This window comes from Haemaphysalis longicornis, unplaced genomic scaffold (genome assembly GCF_048455015.1).
Source record: "Haemaphysalis longicornis isolate Haplotype H1 unplaced genomic scaffold, Haemaphysalis longicornis Haplotype H1 scaffold_6, whole genome shotgun sequence".
Taxonomy (NCBI): domain Eukaryota; kingdom Metazoa; phylum Arthropoda; class Arachnida; order Ixodida; family Ixodidae; genus Haemaphysalis; species Haemaphysalis longicornis.
Genome location: NW_027526407.1, coordinates 63,086,029 through 63,097,233, shown reverse-complemented (window position 1 = coordinate 63,097,233; position 11,205 = coordinate 63,086,029). Strand labels below are relative to the sequence as shown.

Genomic DNA, 11,205 nt, shown 5'->3' with positions numbered 1-11,205 from the left:
CAAGCAGGTAAGGCAGGGCATTTGCTGTGGGCCTCCAAACGTGATCTCGTGGGGTAAACAGTCAAGCGTGCCTTTCTAACGTGTAACGCGGCAAAAGCTTTGAGCGAGGCGCAGTAGACACGACTTATAACGAGCGAGTTGGTTTCAAACGCAAGTCTGACTTTCCCACAGATATTTTACCATTGATTTGTTGTCCAAAGATGACTTAATTGCTGAGAAATTGCTAATCAGGCGTGACACGAACAGCGACTGAAGCAGCTGTTTGCATCACGATAAACTGGAAGCAACTGGGGCAGTGGTGAAAGCAACCGAATACAGTGCTACTACATATTGAGCGGTTTGGTCAGTTTTGGTCAAATCAATTGCGCTTTCCCGAACTCCCACATCCGTTTCAGCTCCACAACGCTCAGCAAAATGTTCCTTCATGCATTGTCACTTTGTTGAAGAGAAACGTATTTCCCTTTTGAGGCTCCACGAATGTTGACAACTGCTTGTGTGTAGTGTGCATGCTTCCTCAAAAAGCAGTACCCCTGCCCCAAGTATGGACGAGTAACGCCATCCAGCGGCAGGCAGGGAAGGCGTTTCGCACGCAAGATGTTTTGACCACTTCCAGTGCTTGCAGTGTAAGTGGCACAGTATAGCCAGTGGCGGTAGCACCTTTATTCATGTTTCACTATTTTCTACATTGTTTAAAAAAAAGTACGCATAACAGTGGCATATTCATGTTCTCAGTGAGCTAATTGATTTTTTTAGAGTAAATTGCATTTTTCCTGCAGTGTTCCTTTAAAGAGGCGATGCTTTAACAATGCCCTAGCTTCACACCTGATATGTGAAAATGCTTGTACGTAGTATGTGCTTGACCCCATCTACGACACTGATGGGGGCGAAAAGCATAAACGCCCGTGTTTAAAGGTCCCCAAGTGGTCAAAATTAATCCAGAGCCCTCCATTACGGCACGCCTCATTGCCTGCGTTAACTGCGTCGGCACGTTAAACCCTACAATCAATCAATCAACCATCTATGACACAGAGTGTGTAATTACAGTAGTAACCCTGAGCGGCAGTTGTTTTGTTCATTGTTCAAGTTCATTCTGGAGGTATCGTTGAATTTTATTTCTCTGAACCTAAGTGGGAAGGCCATCAGAGGCAAGCAGCCTCCAATAATCAGAACCATTTACATATTGGATGCAATTCTCACAATCCACCTCAATAATGCAAATTCTATTTTAGCTTTGTTTATTTTCACAAGCGGTATGCTATAAGCATTGAAAGAATGCTAAACACGTTTGTGGTTGTACTGTAGCATGGTTTAGCTATGACATTTACATCTGCTGTGTTTAAAGGTTTGTCAGATGTACCCTGAGTCATACACATCAAGGATCGGGATTTTATTGCAGCGCTCAGGGGTATCGCAAGCATACTTTGATCCCAGAGGCCAAATCTCGATGATGATGATGATGGTTGGAGTTTTTTGGCGCAAGGCCAGCTGGGGCAAAGAGCGCCAAACAAAAGTATCTAAAAGAAAATAGTGGCTACTAAAGCCAGAACAATAACATCAATTAACGGCAATGGTGATGGCTGGTGTATAGGGCCAGATTTGATTATGCGTGATAGGAAATGAGGTTTAAAAAATGGCAGTGGCTATTTTGCCGGCAGTATTCTTTCCTCCATGCGGCAGTTCCTTCCCATTGGCTGGCCCAGACCACGTGATTATTATGCCGGCGCATTTCTGCGGGTGTTATTTTGCCGGCAGCCGGCACATTTCCGCGGGGGCTATTTGGCCGGCAGATTAGCCCAAGAAAAGTTGCCGGCAATTCCACGGCAATGCTGCCCCTGGGTGCCAATGCTGCAGCAGCCAGATATGTCAACTTTAATGTTGGAGACAAGTTTTCGAGCTTTGCCGAGCTTGAGGAGAAGATTGGTTGGTACTCTTCAGTGAATTACGCCAAGTTATAGAGAAAAAAACGAGTTGGCGAGATTGCGGCGGGCATATATGTTGAACTTGTTGAAGCCAGAATTTTTTTTCCTGGGGGGTGGGGGGGGGGGGGGGAGGGGGGGATTTTGGGAAGGAGGTAGTTTTGCTGAAAGCAACAGTAAGTATTGCTTACGTGCTGCCCGGAAAAGATTTCGGGGGGAGGGGGGGGGGTTCGAACCCCCAAACTTCCCCTCTGGGTACGGCCCTGATATGAACGCTGTGCGAAGTTATTTTGTTTTACAGAAGATGCTTAAGGTTGGCAGTGGTGGGTGTCCTGACATATAACAATTGCAGCACTGCACGTGTAATACATGTAAAAATGATCTATAACTTGGCGTAATTCACTGAACAGTCCCAAGCTCGGCAAAGCTCGAAAACTTGTCTCCAACGTTAAAGTTGACATCTCCGGCTGCTGCAGCATTGGCACCCAGGGGCAGCATTGCCGTGGAATTGCCGGCAACTTTTCTCCCGGGCTAATCTGCCTGCAAAATAGCAGGTGTGAAAATGTGCCGGCAGCCGGCAAAATAGCACCCGGAGAAATCTGCCGGCTGCCGGCAAAATAGCACCCGCAGAAATGTGCCGGCAGCCGGCAGAATAGCCCCCGCGGAAATGTGCCGGCATAATAATCACATGGTCTAGGCCAGCCAATGGGAAGGAACTGCCGGCATATTTTCTCCCAGGCTAATCTGCCGGCTGCCGGCAAAATAGCCACTGCCTTACAATAAGACTGGTTACTCTCTAGAACATGTCTTAGTGACCTGCCATTCTGCAGGTACGCCCTAGACTGCAAGAACTCTTTTACGTGCACCAAGCACAGAGGCTTGCTGTTCTCACACGAGTGTCTAAAAGCTACAGCCAAGTCTGCCGCTGTCGGCCATGCACCCCAATTGGTAACTTCGCACCCAATTGCGCAGCAGGTCCGATTGGTCAGAGGCCCTTTCTAATGAACCCAGCTTTCGTACAGGCCCTTGAAAACCTTGAAATCGAAAGTGGACTTTTCGAGGGCCTTGAAAGCCTGAAATCTGTTGCTTCTTCTTGAAAACATTTCACACCTTTGGGTAAACAAAGAGGAGACCCGACTAGGTTACTGGGTTTTTGTGGCTTATATCAGTTTGGCCCTGCACAGTCCCCATTCAAAGCAATTCAAAGTCAGCTTGGGGGTGCAGTAGTGCTGCTCTATGCTCTATTTAAAGTGCGCTTGGGAGCACAGGCGTGCTGCTGTGTACAATGGCTCGTACGGAACCAAAACCCTGCATCGGAAGAGGCAGAAATCAGCACAGGTCCGGCTTTCTGCATTGCCTTGTCCTGTTGTTCATTTTGCATATATTCCTGTTACGGTGCCTCACCATAGCTATTCCCCACTACGTTTCGAAAAGGAACAGTGCTGACATGCAGGGACGCCGGAACCGGGGGGGCAAGGGGGGCCAGAGCCCCCCCAAGCATTTTTATGTCAGGGCTCGGCCCCCCCTACTTCCTGCCTCATTGACATTTTTTTGCGCAACTTACGGTCTCCAAGTTTCTATAAATTTGGCTCCATCACTGACGTGAGAGTAGCCAATTTTGCGTTGATAATACTCGCAAAACGTGACAGCTGCAGCCACGGATTACCGAACCGACACGCTGACACTGGTCTGCGTGGCTGCAACTTGCGCTGAGGTAAAAAAAAGCGGGAGCTGTTTTCTCGTCTCCCTAGGCCTGCAGTCTCAGACGTTTCTTGTGCGGGGTTACAATAGGTATTGTACTGACTCAGCATCGCGACGTGGAATAATTGCCACCACCACCACTACCAACAACATCATCATCATCATCATCGGCCTATTTAAGTCCACTGCAGGACGAAGGCTTCTCCCATTGACTTCCATCCGCTCCTGTCCTGCGCTGTTCGAGTCCATTCTTTGCTTCCGAACTTTCGTATTTCGTCCCTCCATCGAGTTACCGGCCTTCCCCTCCTTCTGGTCCCGTTTCTCGGTAGCCACTCAGTTACCCTGGTGGTCCACCGGTTGTCATTTCGTCTCATTACATGGCCTGCCCAAGTCCATTTCTTCTTATTTTGAATTATGATATCTTCTACTCGAGCGTGTTCCCTGATCCAGGAGGCTTCGTTTCCTGTCCCTAAGTGTTACTCCTATCATTATTCGTTCCATGGCTCGTTGAGCCGACCTAAGTTTTCTTTCCAATTGTTTAGTAAGGCGCCAAGTTTCCGCCCCATATGTCAACACCGGTAGTACGCATTGGTTGTATACTATTCTTTTTAGTGATAGAGGTAGCTTAATTTTGAATATTTGGGGGTGCTTGCCGAATGCACCCCGTCCCATTCCTATCTGGGCCAGATTTCTTTCTCGTGGTTAGGGTCAGCACTGACAACCTGTCCAAGATGGATATAATCTTCTACTTCTTCTAGTATTTCGGTACCTAGGCGGAAGAGAGTGCTTCCAGCATGTTTATTTAGCATTACTTTAGACGTATTCATGTTTATCTTTAATCCGATGGCCCAGCTTTCTGACTAGGTCTTGAAGCATTTTTTACAGGTGTTCTGCAGTCTCACTGAACAAGACTATGTCGTCCGCAAACCTCAAATGGCTCAAGAATTCTCCGTTTGCCCGTAATCCCACCTCTTCCCAGTTAAGCTTCCTAAATATATTTTCCAGACATGCTGTGAACAATTTTGGTGCTCCCTTTCTGATCGTAAACTTTTCGCTTTTCGTGTGGAGGTTTTTCCTGCCCGTACACCCCTTATATATGTCGTCTAGGAGTCTTATGTAAGTCTCCTCGATTCCCTGGTCTTTTAATGCTTCCAGCACTGCTGCGGTGTCTAGCGAATCGAACGCTTTTTCATAGTCTATGAATGCCATGTGAAGGGGTTTATTATACTCCGCTGATTTTTCAATTGCTTCATTGATGACATGGATGTGATCTGTCGTCCTTTTCTAAAGCCGGCTTGTTCCCTCGGTTGTTGGAAATCTAGGCTGTCGCTTATGCGGTTAACTATTACCTTGGTAAACAACCAACACACCACCGAGAGGAGGCTGATCTCCCTTCTTGTGGATAAGAACCCCCCCCCCCCCCCCCGTAGGTGCGCTGCGCCACTGCTAATGGTGCTTTACATTACCTGCTTGTAGGGAGGCGGCGGCAGCAAAGAGACGAGTGCATTGAACCTTCGGGTCGGGTTATAACTATGCGAACTGACCCCTTCTTCTGGCGGCTTTTCTGTTTTAATCCGGTATTCAAATCCATCCACGCTCTTTCTCCGTATTTTTCCACGAACAAGCGCCCTCCCGTTCCCCAACGGCGTGTCGAGGGAAAACATGAAGTACAACGGCTAATTGTGTCTTACTTTACCTGCCAGTGGCGAGGCTGCGGTAGCGCAGACACAGGCGGCGGCAGCAGAGAGACGAGACGAGCCGTTTGAACCTTTGGGTCGCGAACTGACCCCTTCTTCTGGCGGCTTTTCTGTTTTAATCGGGTATTTAATTCCATCCGGGCTCTTTCTCTGTATTTTTCCACGAAGAAGCACTCACCGTTCCCCATCGGCGTGTTGCGGGAAACGCATGAAATACAATAGCTAATGGTGTCTTACTTTAACTGCCAGTGGCAAGGTTACGGTAGCGCAGACACAGGAGGCGGCAGCAAAGAGACGATAATTGCCTGGTGGGGTCATTCTCCCCGCGCGAGAAAGCGGCAGAGGGGCGCGCAGCTCCAAGTCAGTCTGGTCGGAAAAGGGGATTGACTCGTCACGCCGTGGCGGGGGAAGCAAGGCTTGAGAGTGAGTGGAGGAGACAAACTAGAAACGACTGCTATTGATCCTTGAGGAGTGCTACCGAGGCTGAAAGGCGACGCCGAGCTTTTTCTGTCTTATCAGTAATGCTTGTCAGTAAGTGACGGCGGCAACTGAGGTACACCAGCTTTTGATGGGTGAAACTGAAGAGAAACCGGCGAGCAGGATTTCGTATTTGTGTTGCACCGGAAGGGGCGACGGAGCGGACAATGTTACCATGCACCAGAAGCCGAGGCGGCAGACAGACGACCATTCTTGCGATGGATGACCATAGCTCTCGAAAGTGCGGAGTATTCGGCGCGTCATCGTAAAAGCCACGTGGAAGACCTTAGGTTAACGCACCCACCGGCATGTGTGGTGGTTTGGGGGCAAGATAAGCCGCCAAACGATGCCGCGCCGCCGTGCAGAAGCGCCAACAACAGTTGTTCTGTGCCACCCGTTTCTCCCCTCTATTCCACGTCTTTGTCGAAACCGCAGGAGCGTTCTGTGTACATTATAGGTGTGCAGTCCTCACGTTCGTGCACGGCGTGTTAGCTCTCTGAAATGGGGAGGAACGGAGTGTTTCTATGTAAAACGCGTATGGCGGCACTTTAGCTCAACGCATCCAGCGGCATGCGTATTGTGGCGGCGGAAGGGCTCGCACGTGGGCCAGGTCCTTTAGCTTTAAAGAATAGCGCGAAAATAGCGCGAACGATGCCGCGGCGGCGTTGAACATCCTGTAAGGTGCTGCAGTGTGTCCCCCCCTTCCTCACCAATTTCCTGCGTTTTTTCCTAACCGGCAAGGGCATTGAGCGTAAGTTTGTTGTGGGTATGCAGTCTTGCAGTGCGCCCAAGGCGTGTCCCTCTTTTGAGGGTGGTGCAGCAGAGAGGGGACCTGTCACTTTTCCGATGGGACAGCATTGTTTGCGGAGACTTTCTGACGTTGGAAACCACGAAACGATGGGCAGATTAAAAGGCCCTGCGGCGGGTCACAAGGTGTTTAAATAAGCAAGTTCAGCTTGTGCGAAGCTGCACTAGTCCTTCGCACAGGAGGCACGACGGCTACCGGCCCTACTACCGGACCGGCAGACTGCGCTCGCTACGGTATGTACCGTCCTTTACAATTATTATCAGTTCGGTAGGCCTGTTTAGTCTTCCTTTTTTGGACATAGACAATCAGTCACTTATACACGCTACGCTACAAATTCACTAGGCCCGTTGGCGCAGTTTGTGAGCAGAATAGTCGTCATTTTCCATTTAGGCGTTGGAAAGGACGTTCTTATGAATTTATCCACATGTTGCCCTTAATTCTTGAGACGCGACAGCCTGTTCTGATCTTATGTTCTACTTCCTCCAATCAGCATGTAACGGCTTTGGCAGTACTTTTAGACCGAGTTTACTACATAAAGATCGGTGAGATACTGTAGGCTTTTAGAAGCAAGATGCATCCGCGCTAATACCTTGATGGACGTCAACGGAGAACGAAAAGAAGTTATGATATAAAGTTCTCATTAAAGAGCATTGCTGGTACCCGGTAAGAAAGTCGAACGTTATTTAGCTAGGTCATGAATTTTACTTGATGTTTGTTTTTATTTCTTTTGACGATTTGATATTTACGCTTGATGTAGAAAAAGAAGACTGTTTCCTTTTGATCGTAAATCTTGATCGTAATCTTCTTGCACATGAACTGGAATTCTATGCTATTCGAGGTATGGCTTTCAGCCTTATTACATTATAATTTAGTCATCGTTCCCAGTTTGTGACAATAATACAATTGCAAGTCGGATATTCAGGAAACATGTTCTGGTGTTCCCCAGGGCAGTATTCTAGGACTGCTCTTATTTCATATTTATATTAATGACATTGTGCAGATAGACCCGTCAGTGAAGTTCGTAATTTGCGCCGACGACACGAGTTTGTTTATCGCAGAAGAGGCTAGCGAGAGATTACTCCAACGAGGTAATGAGGTCGTTGAAAAATTAGCCGTATGGGCTTGTTGCAGTGGGTTCAAGAATAACACTGAAAAATCTAAGGCAGTTATTTTTGGTGCAAAAGGTGAATATGTCAATAAAAACCAATATTTAGTTTTAAATGCGTGTCCTGTAGAGATTGTAGCCAGCTTTAAAAATCTTAGGAGTAGTTTGGGAACACATGCTTTGGGAATTGCACGTTGACCAAGTTGTCAACAAACTGTCGAGAGTAACGAGATTGCTTTACAAAAATAGTGACCTATTGCGGACGAATACAAAGCTACTCATTTATTATTGGCTGTTCCTGTCGTACTTAAACTGTTGTTTTCTTGTTTGGGGCCCAACAACGGTTACAAATATTCCTACAATATCTAGGTGCAAAATAAAGCTGTTCGATTTATACCCAACGTTGCAGCAGACAAGCCAACTAGATCTTTGTTCAAATAGTTTGGTTTAGTCAACACGAACAATTACTATAATTACCGTTTATGGAAGGCGTGGGTTGCTGAAAGAATAAGGGAAACGTTTTCTATTTGTACTATGTCCAACCTAACCGTTAAAGAGCATTCCTACAACACGAGACGACCTGATTATTAGACTCTCCGTCCCACTAGAACAAATTATGACGACCACTTGATGCAAAACATTGTCCCGAAACTTTGGATGAGCAGTGGAAATCGACTTACATTCAAAGATGGGCTTGATTTGTATGTATAGCGTAGTGTTTGAGCGCCATTGTCGCTAATGTAGCGTTTGTTTTTAACTTTACCACCTTTCTTATTTTTTTCCGTTTCCATTGTTTGCGAGTTGTACATCTCCCATGCAAGTGTTGTATAGGTGTTTGTAGCATGCAAATTTTGGTTTTTCTCTGATGTGAATAGCTTTGCTTGAATTATTTATGATTTCACTGTTGTACGCCATTTTCTTTTCTCCGAGTGGGAGAACTTTAACAGTTTGGTTTGTCACCGAAGCATCCCGTGATTTTCTCACATATGTGTTTTTATGTTAATGTTTTTAATACGTTTTCTCATGTGGTATTACAACTATGTAGCTGCTGACCTCGTAATCGGGCGGGGGGAGGGGAGCAATGTCAAGCTGCGAATGTTTCTATTTGCAAACATTAAATAACGTTTCTATGTCGACGTCTATGACAGCCACCACTTGGGGGGTCTCGGGGCCTTTGGGCTATCTTTCAGATTTTTTTAAATAGGCCATAAAATATCCCGAACCCGAATTACCGAATTAAAAATACTTCCTAGCTCTCATATTATAACAGCCACATGCTGCTCGACATTTCCTAATACAAATGCAATTTAAGTTCTCATTATTCAAATTGATATAGCCCTCGGATTACGGATCACCGCTTTTCTATACAATAAAATATTTGGCCTCTATATTTTCTTTCGTACTGGTCACAAACTGTTCAAAACAGGAAAAGAAACAGGACAGAGGTCTATCAACGCTGAGTTTTGTTCAGCTCGATCCATGTTGCACTGTTAGTGCAACAAAACCAAACGAACTGGGGCATTGATCATGCCGACGTGTGTTAGGTGTGGGCAGCGTCAACTAACGGCTCTTTTATTTGATCCCAGCCCTCACGCAATGCCCGGCTCCCAAAGAAAGATCAGTGGTTTCTTTCTACCAGCTCCAAAGCGTGCATGCCTTGGAAGCAGAGATTGTCAAGGTATAATAATGCACAGATTTTTGCATATAATCACGAGTTCTGTTTGTGTGAATGCCTCCGTTCAACAATTCTCTTTGCTTCTACGCTTTTCTCTGTCGCTACCAGATATTTCTTCTGAAAGACCCGGCCTACAGTGTCATCGCGCAGAGCAAGGCACAGGCCATGATGGTAATAATTGATATTTCATTGATACATTTTTGCATTTTAAAAGTGGCATTTTGAGACAGTTAAGGACGGTGCGAATTTTGCAGAAATTGGTCCATCCCGTACCGACAACACGAACGCCGTTGTTGCACAACCATTACCTGACGACAGCGCCCGTCCTCCGGACCTGTCACCACTGTCGACTGATTGCTCAGCGGGTAAGTAGTTTCAGTATATCCAAATTAAGGTCATGCCTATCGGTTATGCCAATAATACTTTTTTGTTAGACATAGGCTAGGGAAAATAGTGTAAACTTGATTTAAAAACCGAATAGGAACAGAAGAAGCAATGAATGCCTTTTATTTCATTTGTACAAGCCCAAACATCGCGGCCTGCTAGCCGGACGGAAGAAGCAACCAGCTCGGACGAAATGAGCAATCTGCAATCGCTCGCCTTCAAGAATTCGAGAGAGAGTTCAAGCGAGGACGAGTCAGCGCTGAACGACCATCCGTCACTTCCGGCAAAAAACTACAGGTTCCCAAAAAACCAAGGAGGTAGATCATGTCAACGTGGCTGGTTTGAGCGATTTTCTTGGCTGTCCTACCAAAGCAAGAGCGACTTAGTCTTTTGTCAAGAGTGCCGTCGACATTTCAAGAAAAAAGGGGACAACACTAGAAATGTGGAGCGAGCTTTTGTTAAGACTGGTTTTAACAACTGGAAAAAGGCTATCGAAAGGTTCAAATCGCACGAAAAGAGCCAATTTCACGTTGACTCCGTGAGCCTAAACTTGTCATACCAGAGAGGCATTCCTGTTTTGAGTCTCCTTTCGCAGCAATGCAACAAACATCAGGAGGATGCCAGGGCAGTACTTCGCGTCATAGTTAGCTCTGTGCGCTATCTCTGCCGCACAGGGCAAGCTCTTAGAGGACAAGGTAAACTGGATGGAAATTTTCTCGATTTTCTTCATGAGAGATCAGAGGATGTCCCGGTCCTTAAGACGTGGATGGCTAAGAGGGACAAATGGGTGAGCGGGGACGTGCAGAATGAGCTTATAGAAATTATGGCGCATACCGTACAGCGAGAGATTGTGGAGGACGTGAAATCCAGCCCGTTCTACGGTATCATCGCTGATGGAAAACGGATGTGAATGGTGACGAGCAGTTCACCTTTTGCGTGCGGTGGGTGCAGAGCAAGACCCTTGAGCTTCGGGAAGAGTATATTGGCATGTACAACGCGCCCGACAGCAGAGCTGAAACTCTATACTCTGCCATCAAGGACATGCTTTTGCGCCTGGGCCTAGACTTTCACTGCGTCCGTGGCCACTGCTTTGATGGGGCGGCAAATATGTCCGGTCGTTTTTCGGGTGTACAAAAAAGAATTAGCGATTGCGAACCGCGTTCTTTGTATGTCCACTGCAGTAATCACTGTTTAGATCTTGTACTGCAGGAGGCTAGCAGGAGCTGCGACATAATTGGAGACGCTCTTAGCACTGTTAAAGATATTTCCAACGTAATCCTCGACTCCAAAAAGCGCAAAAGTTCTTACGCCAACATAGTAGTTTCTACAGGGGGCGAAGTAGATTTGGAGAACGGTTCCAGGCCAAACAATTTACTGCCGCTTTGCCCTACGCGATGGACCGTTAGAGTTAAGTCCATGCAAAGGTTTCTTGACAACTACGC

General features: G+C 46.8%; 1 long non-coding RNA gene across 2 annotated transcripts; it reads left to right on the top strand.

The window, feature by feature from the left end:
* Window positions 1-6,526: 6,526 nt before the first annotated feature.
* LOC144142817 (uncharacterized) lies at window positions 6,527-10,655 on the top strand. Of its 2 annotated transcripts, XR_013317053.1 has the most exons (5): window positions 6,527-6,832; window positions 9,291-9,382; window positions 9,488-9,550; window positions 9,634-9,744; window positions 9,904-10,655. It is a non-coding gene; the product is annotated as an uncharacterized LOC144142817 (long non-coding RNA). The 2 variants fall into 2 exon arrangements; XR_013317052.1 differs by lacking the exon at window positions 6,527-6,832 and having other exon boundaries at window positions 9,142-9,382.
* Window positions 10,656-11,205: the final 550 nt, after the last annotated feature.